Source organism: Coffea arabica, chromosome 2c (genome assembly GCF_036785885.1).
Source record: "Coffea arabica cultivar ET-39 chromosome 2c, Coffea Arabica ET-39 HiFi, whole genome shotgun sequence".
Lineage (NCBI taxonomy): Eukaryota > Viridiplantae > Streptophyta > Magnoliopsida > Gentianales > Rubiaceae > Coffea > Coffea arabica.
This window is the reverse complement of record NC_092312.1, coordinates 36,600,042-36,613,161: the sequence shown is the minus strand read 5'-3', so window position 1 is coordinate 36,613,161 and position 13,120 is coordinate 36,600,042.

The following is a 13,120-nucleotide window of genomic DNA, read 5'->3' as shown; positions in this document are numbered from 1 at the left end:
TCAAGAATCCCTAACAGCTGCTCAGATTACCACTTTTACGGATGTCTTGGATAAGACACAGAGAGTAGAAAATGTTAAGTCTCAATCTAAGACTTTTAATGTTAGAAAGAGGGGTAACCCAAGTGATATCCCTAAACCGTCCGAAAAGTCTACTCAACCCCTTAATATGGAAAAAGATGTTGGAGGAGAGAAAATGCATGAAAAATCCGAAGAAACTCCATCAAGCGAAGCCCCGCCAAAAGGAAATCAGAGTAGGTGAGGTCGACAAAAGGGAAAATCCCAAACTAGTCATGCTATGACTCCTAATGTAACTTGTGGATACTGTGGCAAGATTAACCACACTGAAACCGAGTGCTGGAGAAAACAAGGAAAATGTCTAAGGTACGGTAGTACCGAACATAAGTTTTCGAATTGCCCTAAAACTTCTAAGGGAGAAGGAAATTCTCAACAACCTGCTAAATCCACTGCAAATCAATCGAGTGCCGGAAGAAATAATTAACGCCGGTGATTGTAAGAGGGGTTCCAATAGTGGAAACTCTACGAGTAGGGGTGAATCTGACTCCACTCGACAAATAGGGATTGTGGTTTTGCCCTAACATAGATTGGCACTTTTAGAGGTTATAATCTTTTGTATAGGGGATGACATCCTTTTGTGGTATATTGCGATTTAGCATGTTTTGATCTTGTTGTTTTCCCTTTTCTTTTGAAATGGTTTGATGAAATTATCCTAACTCGATGTAACTATTATGATCTTTCATCATGTATGGAAAGTCTACCTTGTTTTAATTGATTTTACGACATATATATATTTAATTATTGTTCCGCACCTCTAGACCTGTAATAAGATTATGAATGACACCTGAGAATAGTTAAATTTAATAAGTGTGAATTTTGAATGGGAGAATTAAGAGTGATGAAAATTGGTCACGGGAGGAGAAAATATTTGGGGTTATTTATAAATCAAGGTATGAATTTCGAGGACGAAATTCTTTTTAAGGAGGGGAGGATGTGAGGACCCGAAAAATTTCTTATTTTTATTGAATATTATTAGTTTATTTAAATATTTATTCACCTATTTTCTCCAAATAATTTATTTCAACCATTTTAAGTCCATTCATATGGAACAATGTCTTCCTTATGTTTTTGAAACGTCCCGTTAGCAAATTTAATTTTTGGAGGTTCGTTTAGATGAGAAATAATGAGTACATGTGTTTCGAGGTGATATTCTATTCGAGAGTGTAATTATCTTGAAAAAATTAAAAATGATCAATAGTAGATTAAGAAAAGTTAATTGAGAAATTAAAGATGAATAAGTTCTAATTAAGTACTTACCCCTCGCGTGTCGATAGTTTTTCGAAAGACGCGCTGATGTAAATTTATTGAAGATTTGAGAAAGTAATACTACACTCATGCGAGAACTCACAAAATTTTCTATTTTAAACCCCTATTACTAGCCCATTTAAATATTTAAATGCCCGTTCACTTCGAATATTTTATTCTAACCTTTTTAGACCTAATTACATGGAACTATAGCTTACTTATATTTTTAAAGTGACTTGTTTTAAAAATTAATTTTTGGAAAGCTCGTTTAGCTAGAATAGTGAATACGCGTTTGGAGACAATAATCGATTCGAGAATACAATAAGCTTGGAATTGGAGACTTGTACATTAGTTTTAAAATAGGTATTTTTATGTTTAAATAATCAAGTATTAGTTAGTGACACTATCGTTATAAGAAATTCTTGAAGATTTCACTTTATCGCGCACAAATTGGTACTACGCGTTTTTATGCGCGTGATTAATTGAGGGACTTTAAACCCTTATTTTTAGACCATTAAGAGTGAATAATAATAGTATGAATGAAAGTACATTAGAGGTTTAGTGTATTAGTGAAATAAAATCGAGAGGAATCGAGCACGGAAAACGCGTGTGCGCACGTGGGGAGAGAGTTGACTTTTGCACAATTTTGAACCACACATTAAAGCTTCTCAAGGAAGCTTCATTGCAGCCCAAACACTCTCCTTTCTCTCTCTCATTCCAGCGGCTAAAGGAGGAAGAAAAACAGCCCACATTTCTTCTTCATTTCACCTTCAAATCTTCACCAAATCACCTCAAATTTTACGTACAACTTGCTACACACTTGGTGAACAACCTAAGCTAGGAAAAGAACTTGATTTCCACGGTTTTCTTTAGCTATCAAGGGCCGAAAATTCCTGCTTGAGTCACTAACAAAGGTAATCAACAATCAACCTTTCAATTCTTGGTTTATAAAAGATATCTTGCACTTATGAGTTCATAGTTTCACATGGGTAGCTTTAAATTGTTGAAAATTGGTGAGTGAGCTCTATGAACTCCCACTATAGCTTGATGGACTGATTTGATGAGCTTTGATGTTATTAATGTTGGATTGGTGCTTAATTTAGTAGAAAAAAGTGATATTGTGGATGGAAACTCAAAGGAAGTGAAAAGGGAAATTTTTCCGTTTCTGCCCCTGTCAATACCGTGACCCTTAGAGTATTGTTTTGAGATTAAATCAACTTGTTTATAATGTATATATGTTTCACGGGCTGTGTGGAAGGTTTCCACAAAAAATTACGTGATTTGGTTGGCCAAATGTTATGATTTCGAAAGTTCATCAAAACTGGAATTTTTCCCGTATTGCTCTGGCAGTGTTTTTCAAATAGTTATAACTTTTTACTCTAACATTGAAATCAAGTGCCGTGTGTGGCATTAGAAAATAGACACTTCTAGTTTTCTAACGGTATAAAATTCATGCTCTGATTCCACCTGAGCTAGCCGTACCAACCTTGTAAATTTGCTTGTTCTATTTCACGTCTGTACTGGAAGCTCTGTTTTGGGCAGCAATTTGATGCTCAAATATGAGCTAGTTGTGGACAGATTTTTAAAATGATTCTTTCTATGAAATTGTAGCCTTATGAATGTATTTTCCAATGCCACCAACCACACTCAATTTCAAGTTGAATTGAGTGAGTTGTGGCCAAAGTTCGAAACTGATTCAGTGGTTGAAAACCCTCTTTTTGACTAGTAAATGCCTAAATCTTGATTGGGACTTGTTGTTTTGAAATTCTTGATGTTAATCACCTACCAAATGTATTTTGGATGTTTCTTAGATATTTTCTATACAAATGAATCATATTTAAGATGTTTTTGTTGGCCAAACGTTTGGAAAAAGGAAAACGGAACTACAAGACAGTTTTGCCTTGGAAATTCATGGAGTTTTAATGACTTGGTTAACTGACTTTCCATGTGGATTTTTGCATGAATATTTACAGTGGAATAACCCTCATATGGTAGTGTAATACTGTCAAAATTTGGTGCCATTTCGAGACCTTTTAGATGCTCAACCAAAGTACCAAAGCTCAAGTCTTAAACCTGGAAAACCCCTGTTTTAGAAGGAAATTTCAGTGACTTTGAGCCATTATATCTTGGTTCTCAAAACTCCAATTCTTATTCCACTTATTGTGTTGAAAACTTTGATTGTAACTCTAATTGACTGCCAAATTTCAGATGCTAGTTCGCATTGTATGAATTTTTCCGAATTTCCAAACTTTGCCGAAAATCTACCCAAATCTATCTTGGCATTCCAAAACAGCCACTTTGAGCCAAATTTTGAATGTTTTCCATTTGGAATCATGGAAAGGTGTCTTCTAGGAACTTTTAGTACTTTGAAATTATTTTTCAACGGTATCAAGTTTTCAAATTTTGGACTTATAGAGAGTAAGATACGATTTTTCAAATTAGGTGTAGCAAATCTGAAAATTCCTAACTTAAAGGAAATGGGGGTTTTCAAACTCATCTTTTTCCTTCGATATCACTTGATCGTTTTACAGTTGATTTCAAAGATGAAAATCAGATTTTTCTTGTATTTTAAATCCCCGCTTTTGAGTCTCGATTTACGAGTAATTAAGTCTCATTTTCGTGAAATTTTCTTTGAATGTACAAATGTGTAATCTTCCTTGATTATTGGGATTTATAAGTGATAGTTCATTATTAATTGCTCAGGCATTCAAGAGGACCTTCAAGAGGATTTCACGGGAGACGCTTAAAACAAACACTTGTACTTGCTTCTTGATTTACTTGGTGAGTGTCAAGTGCATGAATATTTGGAATTTATGTGAATTGCTCATTATGAAATGGATGGGTTATAACTGCTGAGTCGAGGGTGTACTTTATTGAATGCGTTCTCAATAAAATGAATTGTAATTGAATTGCCTGAATTGAATTGCATTTTATGCTATGGCTGTATATGTCGTTGGAGTGAATTTGCTCGATTCATAATTGAACTGTATGACTGCTGATTGGAGCGTGCTCATCGGCCTATAATGGTATTTGTCGATTGGACTGAATGTCATCAACCCTTATAATTATAATCGTATGATCGGTTCTCTGAGCGATAGCATGTACCACACCGATCCGGATGCGTTCTCAATAAAATGAATTGTAATTGAATTGCCTGAATTGAATTGCATTTTATGCTATGGCTGTATATGTCGTTGGAGTGAATTTGCTCGATTCATAATTGAACTGTGTGACTGCTGATTGGAGCGTGCTCATCAGCCTATAATGGTATTTGTCGATTGGACTGAATGTCATCAACCCTTATAATTATAATCGTATGATCGGTTCTCTGAGCGATAGCATGTACCACACCGATCCGGATGCGTTCTCAATAAAATGAATTGTAATTGAATTGCCTGAATTGAATTGCATTTTATGCTATGGCTGTATATGTCGTTGGAGTGAATTTGCTCGATTCATAATTGAACTGTGTGACTGCTGATTGGAGCGTGCTCATCAGCCTATAATGGTATTTGTCGATTGGACTGAATGTCATCAACCCTTATAATTATAATCGTATGATCGGTTCTCTGAGCGATAGCATGTACCACACCGATCCGGATGCGTTCTCAATAAAATGAATTGTAATTGAATTGCCTGAATTGAATTGCATTTTATGCTATGGCTGTATATGTCGTTGGAGTGAAGTTGCTCGATTTATAATTGAACTGTATGACTGCTGATTGGAGTGTGCTCATCGGCCTATAATGGTATTTGTCGATTGGACTGAATGTCATCAACCCTTATAATTATAATCGTATGATCGGTTCTCTGAGCGATAGCATGTACCACACCGATCCGGATGGGAGGTACCTCTCATGTCGTCTGAAAACTATAAACCATCTTAAGTCGATTGGAGCGATGTCTCATCGACTATTGGGCGATAGTATGTACCACACCAATTTGGGTGGGAGGTACCTCTCATTTGACTCAGAACTATAAGCAAAGCATAAGTCGATTGGAGCGATATCTCATCAACTACTGAGCGATAGTATGTACCACACCGATTTGAGTGGGAGGTACCTCTCATTCGACTCAGAACCATAAACGTATAATCGATCGCCGAACGATAGTATGTACCACACCAGTTCGGGTGGGAGATACCTCTCATTCGACTCAGAATCCTAAATGGAATAAGTAAAGTTCTACGAACTACTGGATTGAATTTTGGCAAAGCAAGTGGAAATGAGCTCTTAAGAGCTCCCGTATCCTTCTTGAATGTGTTTTGTGAATATTCGGAAATTGCTTGAATGTTATAGTTTTATCTCTCGTACCAGCTTTATTGCTACTTGAATTACCTGCTTGCATGATTTTCTTGGCCTCACTGACCGTCAGCTCATCCCATTAGTTTTGTTTTTCTTAACAGGAGTCAAAATGGAGGCAATTATGGAGAGGTCAACTTGATGGCCCTTTTGATTAGAATTTTGAATGTATTTGTTTAGACAACTTTTGAAAGTTGTATATTTTTGGGAATGTAAGATATTTTGGTAGCTTATGATGTAAGACTTGAACGATTATTAAGGAATTGACCTACCTTTATATCTTCGACTTTTAGTATCGATTGGTTATTCTTAAGTTTGAATTAAATTTGTACCGAGTCCTGGCGAGAGTTGGGCAGGCATCACGCGGATACCCTTGGGTTCGCCCCTGGGAGAAGTAGGGGCGTTACACCAAACCCATGCTAGCTCGAGTTGCAAGATTGGCTAAGAGAATTGGGCGTCCCCATAAATCGAGAAGATTCACTCCACTCGACAACACGACACACACGACAACACGACTTGCACACGTAAACGAGTATATTTTGCTGACGAGATTCACTCCAATCGACTTTGAAAATCAAGTTTAATGCAAGTAAAGTTTGAGTAAAAGAGAGCGAGTGCGATAAAGTACACACTCGTCTCATCAAGTGATGTTCACGTATATAAGCAGATAAATCAAGTAAACACAACAAGTCATGCACTTGACACTCACCGATTCAAAATAAGTGAGCAAACAAAGCTTTAGGTGTCCGCACCGAGATTTCCTTCGAAATCTCCTTGAGCGCCTGGACAATTAACAAATATTTCTCACTCATAATCACGTATTAATCAAGAAAGAAGGCACACTTAATTTGACTAGTTGATACCTCAAACACGAACCTTAACCACTCAAAACAAAGGTTCAAAAGTGAGGATTTATTAGCACAAGAAAAACTAATTTCCTTCACGAAATCAAGTTTAAAACGATCAATCATTATCAAAGGGTAGAGAAAAGTTTCCAAAAACTCATTTCTCATCAAGTTCGAAAATTTCAGTTTTAAGGCGCAATCTTTGAAAAATCATATCTTGCACTCCGTAGGTCCAAAATTGGAAAATTTTATACCTTCGGAAATCTTGTTTCAAAGTACTAAAAGTTTCTAAAAGACACTTTTCCAAGATTCTAAATGGAAGACACTCAAATTTCAGCTTAAATTGGCTGATTCGTACTACAAGACAGTTTCAGTCCTAGTTTCCGACAAATTTTGGAAATTCAGAAAAATTCACAGAAAGTGAACTAGCCTATGAAATTTGTAACTCAATTAGAATTCCAACCAAGGTTTAAAACACAAAAAACAGAACTAAAATCGGAGTTTTGAGCATTGAGATATAGCAGCTCAAAATTGGTCGCATTTTATAAACTGTTCAGTCATTTTCCAGATTTGAAAGGCTATCTTTGAAGTATTATTTGGCCATCGAATTGGAATTGAAAATATACCAAATTTAGTACACTAAATCTTCCATATATTAACTATATCTCTACCAAATTTCATGCAAAAACTCAAGTGGGAAGGCAGTTAACAAAATGACTGAAATTTGTGAAATTTTCAAAGCAAATCTGCCAACTCAAGCTTCTCTTTCCTTTTCAAACACTTCGCATCATGAAATCAGTCCAATTTGGTTCATTTGTGAAACCAAGACCCAAGAAACATTAATATACATTTGATAGGTGATTGACACCAAAATTTTCAAGTCAACATGTCCCAAGTCAAGCTAGACCATTCGCCTAGCCAAAATTAGGGTTTTCCATCTTTGGTACAGTTCGGGAATTGGGCTAAATCTCACTCAATACAACTTGAAATTGGGTGTGGTTGATGGCATTGGAAACTAGAATTATAGGACTACATTTCATCAAAACAAATCATTTTGAAATTCAATTTAAAAATGAGAGAAAACGGAGCCACAAATTGCAGTTTCTAACTTCCTCTCGGTTGGACTGACAGAGCAGGACAACCGAATTGGATCAATCACTACAGATGACTCAGTTCGAATTAGAAGTTGAATTTTATATTGTTAGAAAATTATAGGTGTTTAATTTCAAATGCTACAAACGGCACTTGATTTTGACACCTAAGCAGAGAGTTATGTTCGTTCAAAAATTACTGCCAGAGATCCCTACTATACGATTTTGCAGATTTGTTCTTGTCCAAAACTCAGTTTTTCCTCAACCAAATCACATTATTTTTGGTGGAAACTTTCCACACATCCTGTACAACATATCTATATCAGTTTTACAATCATTTGATCACCAAAAATTCGATCCAAGTGCACAGAAATAATAGGACAGAATTCGGTCAGCTCCCTACGAAAATTTCCTTCGGTTTTCCTTTCACTTTTCTAACTAATATCCTCTTGTATAACACATAATTACCTCAAACAACATTCATTATCACCACATCAGTCCAATATATCCATTGTGGGATTTCGTAGAACCCACTCCAACCTTTAAACTCAAACCACAACAATAACCATGAAGCTACAAACTTCCTAGCAGAAATAATCCCACTAAAGTTAAGATTAAGTTATCGGATGATTACCTCCTACACTTTGGAGTAAAATCAGAAATTTTTGGTCCCAAAAACTCCTAAGAAAACCAGCAAGATGAGGTTCTCCACCAAGAGTAAGTGAATCTCCAAGTATTTGTGAGTTTGTGTGAAAGATTTGAGTGAAAATGGAAGCTCAAATGAGGTGAAATGAAGAGAGGCTCTTCTCCTTCTTCCCTTGGAAGCTTTCGGCCAGCAAGAATGAGAAGAGAGAGAGACGGTTGCTGATAACTAAAGCTTCCCTTGGAAGCTTGGAAACTTGGGGCCAAAGTCTGTCTCAAAAGTCAACTACCAAAAGTTTCGTGAGTGCGCGTTTCTTATCCATTTTCTCTCGGGTTGATTTCACTTGTGCACTATACCTTTAATATACTTCCTTTAACATTACAATTATTCACTTTTAATAGTCTAGAATAAGTTTTTTAATCTCCACTTAGCCGTTTCGACTCGATATATGTGAATTTTCGATTCGCGCGCGATAAAGTGAAAATTTTTTTTGAACTCATTCACCCCTAATGCCTCAATTAAATTTTCTTAGCCTATTATTATTCATTTTTAATTCTCCAAGACTAATGCACTTTCGGATCGAATTTACCTTGAAAAATGTGTACTCGTTATTTCTTACCGAACGAGCCTCCGAAAAATAAAATTTTCTAACGAAACAAAAAACATAAGTGAAACATTGTTTCGCGTAAATGGATTTAAAATGGTTGAAATAAATTATTCATAGAAAATGGGTGAATAAATATTTAAATAAGCTAGTAATATACGATAAAATAAGAAAATTTTCAGGTCCTCACACACGTGAGAGGACTGAGTGTTAGGTATGTCTTGGATCTCAAACTTTGAACGTTGTAACTAAGGAAGTACAAAGTTGTAACTAATAACATATGAATTATAACTAGATACAAACAGTTTGTCATATCACAACTTGTAATATTACAATTGAGTTTTATTACGGCTAGTGATATTACAATGTGTTACAACTAGTGATATAACAACTAGTTAAAATACGATGAACCTTTGTCATTCTCTTGTTTGTGCCATTGCACTTGTCACAGCCAAAATTTCCTCCCCTCGACACATTAAATTTCTTAGACAGTTGATTAAGTGTCTAATGAGAATATAAAGATGGTCGATTCGAACCCCAAAACAATTGGTGTAGCGAGACTTTCTCGAACATCTCATTAAATTAGTAAGATCTTCTCGAACATCATGCAATCCATTGGCTGCTATTTGGCTCCCAAGAACTTGGTTTCTGTGTGAACACTCTATTGATAACACTGTAGTTGAAGTTGGAGGGGAGTTGAAGATTACTACAAATAAATTTCATACACGGGTCCATTGCCACCCTTTAGTAGAATGAAATGGGAAGTGTGAAATGGAATGAAATGGAAAGTGTTAACAGCAATGAAAGGTGGATGAAAAATTTTTTGTGGTCGAGAGATATACTACTACAACCGCGCCCTTTTATAGTCCGTAGGAGCCTCTAATGCGTTAAAATATCAGGGGCCAATGCATACCAGAGAATGGCATTTCTTCACGGCAGTACCAGACATTGTAAAGTCACATGTAGCTCCTGCACTATGTCAATTCAGAATACTTATGTACAAAGCGTGAAATTTTTAGTACTGACAATACTGATAAGTGTTACGTCACGTTGGTAATCAATTGCAGACAATAAAAAAAATTTGCAACTTTTATCATGAAATGACCTGTATACCAACATTGTGGGTCACGTGCATACAGAGTTGCACATCGTTGAAATTAACTTACACTATGTCATACACAGTAACACTCTACAACTGTTGCACAAAACCTTCTGCATCAGTTTATTGGCCCAAAGTCAGATGTGTAACACACTATACCCTTGTCAGTTTATGACCCAAATTTACTACCTCTGTGAGCCATTTGTAGGACAGAAAGATGTTTAGGGTAATCCCATTTCATGGCCACATGCAGAAATACAGAGTATGGTACAAAGAGCCGCAAACTTCATCCCTAATATGGCCACATAAACAAAAACAAAATCCATAAACATCCAAGTAATCCAGAATTTATCTCTATGTACAACTTTGTATCGTCACGCCTATGTATTAACGGAAATGAGTATTACAGATAGTATTACAGGCACTTCAAACTCTCATTTAGTATGGAAATGAAGTTACAATTGGTGTCTCGGATTGGTTCCATACGACCACATGCCAAGTAACAGTTTCGCAGAAGAACATGATACTTTGTTGGGACAACTAATTTGAAAGTGGCGTAACTAATATTTAAAATGCAACAAATAGTAATAACCAGATGTACAGATTGAGTTACAACTAGTTAGGTGTATGTCACAATTCAATACAACTAACGAATTTGCAATCGGCAGCTTTTCATCTTCTCTAGTTAAAACTAGTGATTTTACGACTAGTGATATTCCCCGATATTACAACTAGTGATACTACAACTAGTTAACATTCGATGAACCTTTCCTCTTCTCTTGTTTGTGCAATTGCCCTTGGCGCAAACAATAATTCCTCCCCCCAACACATTAAATTTCTTAGAGACTTTATTAAGTGTCTAATGAGAATATAGAGATGATCGTTTCGAACCCCAAAACAATTGATGTAGCGAGGCCTTCTCGAATATCTCATTAAATTAGCGAAATCTTCTCGAACATCATGCAACCCATTGGCCGCTATTTGGCGCCCAAGAACTTGGTTTCTGTGTGAACACTCTATTGATGACACTGCAATTAAAGTTAAAGGGGGGTTGAAGACTACTAATAATAAATTTTATATTCGGTTCCATTGCCACCCTTCAGTAGAATGAAATAGGAAGTGCGAAGTGGAATACAATGGAAAGTGTTAACAATAATAAAAGGGGGACGAACAAAGTTTTGCTGTTGAGGGATATACAACTGATGCGGCGCCCTTTCATAGTCCGCAGGACCCTCACAATGTGCTAAAATATCAAAGGCCAATGCATTCCAGGCCAACAATTTCATCACGGCAGTGGAAGCTATAGAGTCATATGCAGCTGGCGAATTATGTCAATTCAGTTCAGACTTCCGTAACATTTTTGCAAATTTTATAATGAAATTACCAGTACACCAACATTAAGGGTCATGTACATATAGAGTTACATATCAGTGACCTTACTTTTTCACTATGTGCATATACAGTTACACTCTACACGTAAGTAAGAAACCTTCTGCAATAGTTTCTTGGCTCAGAGTCAGATGTGTAACACTCTATGGCCTTGGTTAGTTTATGACCCAAATTTACTACCTCTGTAAGCGATTCGCACCTCTTTCTGCTCCAATGCTCTAGTAGAGATTTCCAATTCGACCTTTAATTTTATGAATGTTGTAACTCAAAACAAACAAAGCGGTAAGTAAGAACGTACGAATTGTAACAATATATGAACAGTTTGTGAATCATATCGAAAAAATATTGGACTATATTTTTAGTACCGATAATCTTGATAAGTGTTACGTCATGTTGTTAATCAGCATGAAACAATAAAACAAATTTTGCAGCTTTTATCATGAAATGACCTGTGCTCCAACATTAAGGGTACCGGTGTGAATACAAAGTTACACATCAGTGACCTTACTTTTCACAATGTGCATACACAGTGATACTCAACACGTTTTGCACAAAACCTCACAATGAAGGTCAGTTTCTTGGCCCAAAGTCAGATGTGTAAAACTGAATGCCCTTGGTCATTTTATGACCCAAATTTACTACATCTGTGAGCACCTCCTTCTGCCCTTTCTGCTCTATTAGAGATTTCCAATTCGACCTTTAATTTTATGAATGTTGTAACTTAGAACGAACAAAGCTGTAAGTAAGAACGTACGAATTGTAACAATATACAATTAAGGTAACCATTCGTGCATCATGTTAGGCCCGAAAACAACCCTTTTTTCTAGGCGACCACACAATGGAGCAATTGATGAGAAAGCACAAGTGCTTGTGAGTAGAAGAGATAAACAAAGTACAGATTTCAAACGTAACAATAAGTAAATAAGAAGGAAAGAATAGCAAATCAATTAACTACCTAACTCCTCTTGAGCTTGTAGGTTAATTCAAACAAACTATTTCAATTTGATGAATTACAATCACTCTTCTGTACAAAGGAAGGTTCACCTCCTCCTTGCCCCGAACTCCACTCGGTCAAGTCAGGACGTTTTACTATCCCTCAGGACAACCCTCACAGAGCTACACTCATGAAGTATTCACTTACAAATGAAAAGCTTACAATGAACCTCACACCACTAAGACTACAAATCTTTTTTGAAGAGTATTTTCTCACTAAAATCACTCTAGATCTTTTGTATCTTCAGTGTGCAAAAGTTATTTGAAGTATCTGACCAGCCACTATTCATATAGGATCAAGAAAGTGCCTCATTAAAGCTTCCAACGGATAGAAAGTAGCTGAAAAGTCAACTAGCCGTTGGAGTGTCGGACGTCCGATTGCCCTGTTTTATGCGTCCGACAGCAGGCAGTGACTTTAAGAGATTTTCTTCAATTTTTTCGGACGTCCGGTGCAAGCCTTTTGTGTGTCCGACAGCAAACAAAGAGATTTGAGAAATTATCTTATTTCTATCGGACGTCCGGTAGAGACATATTCAGCGTCCGATAGTTTTGTCGACTTCGAAGGATCCTATCGGACGTCCGAAGCATGCGTTCGAAGTTGTGTAATGATTATCGGACGTCCGATACTGTCTTCTTGAGCGTCCGACAGGTTCAGTATACTCTGTCTTTTTCAAATGTATTTAATCTTTGAACTTGATTTGTTTCATTTCTGAAAAAGCCTTTGAGGACATGTTAGCAACATCCATTTGTTTTGTAATCATCAAAAGCTAGGGACCAAGGTCAACATTCTCCCCTTTTTTGATGATGACAAAACAATGGATGGAAGAAAGAAAAA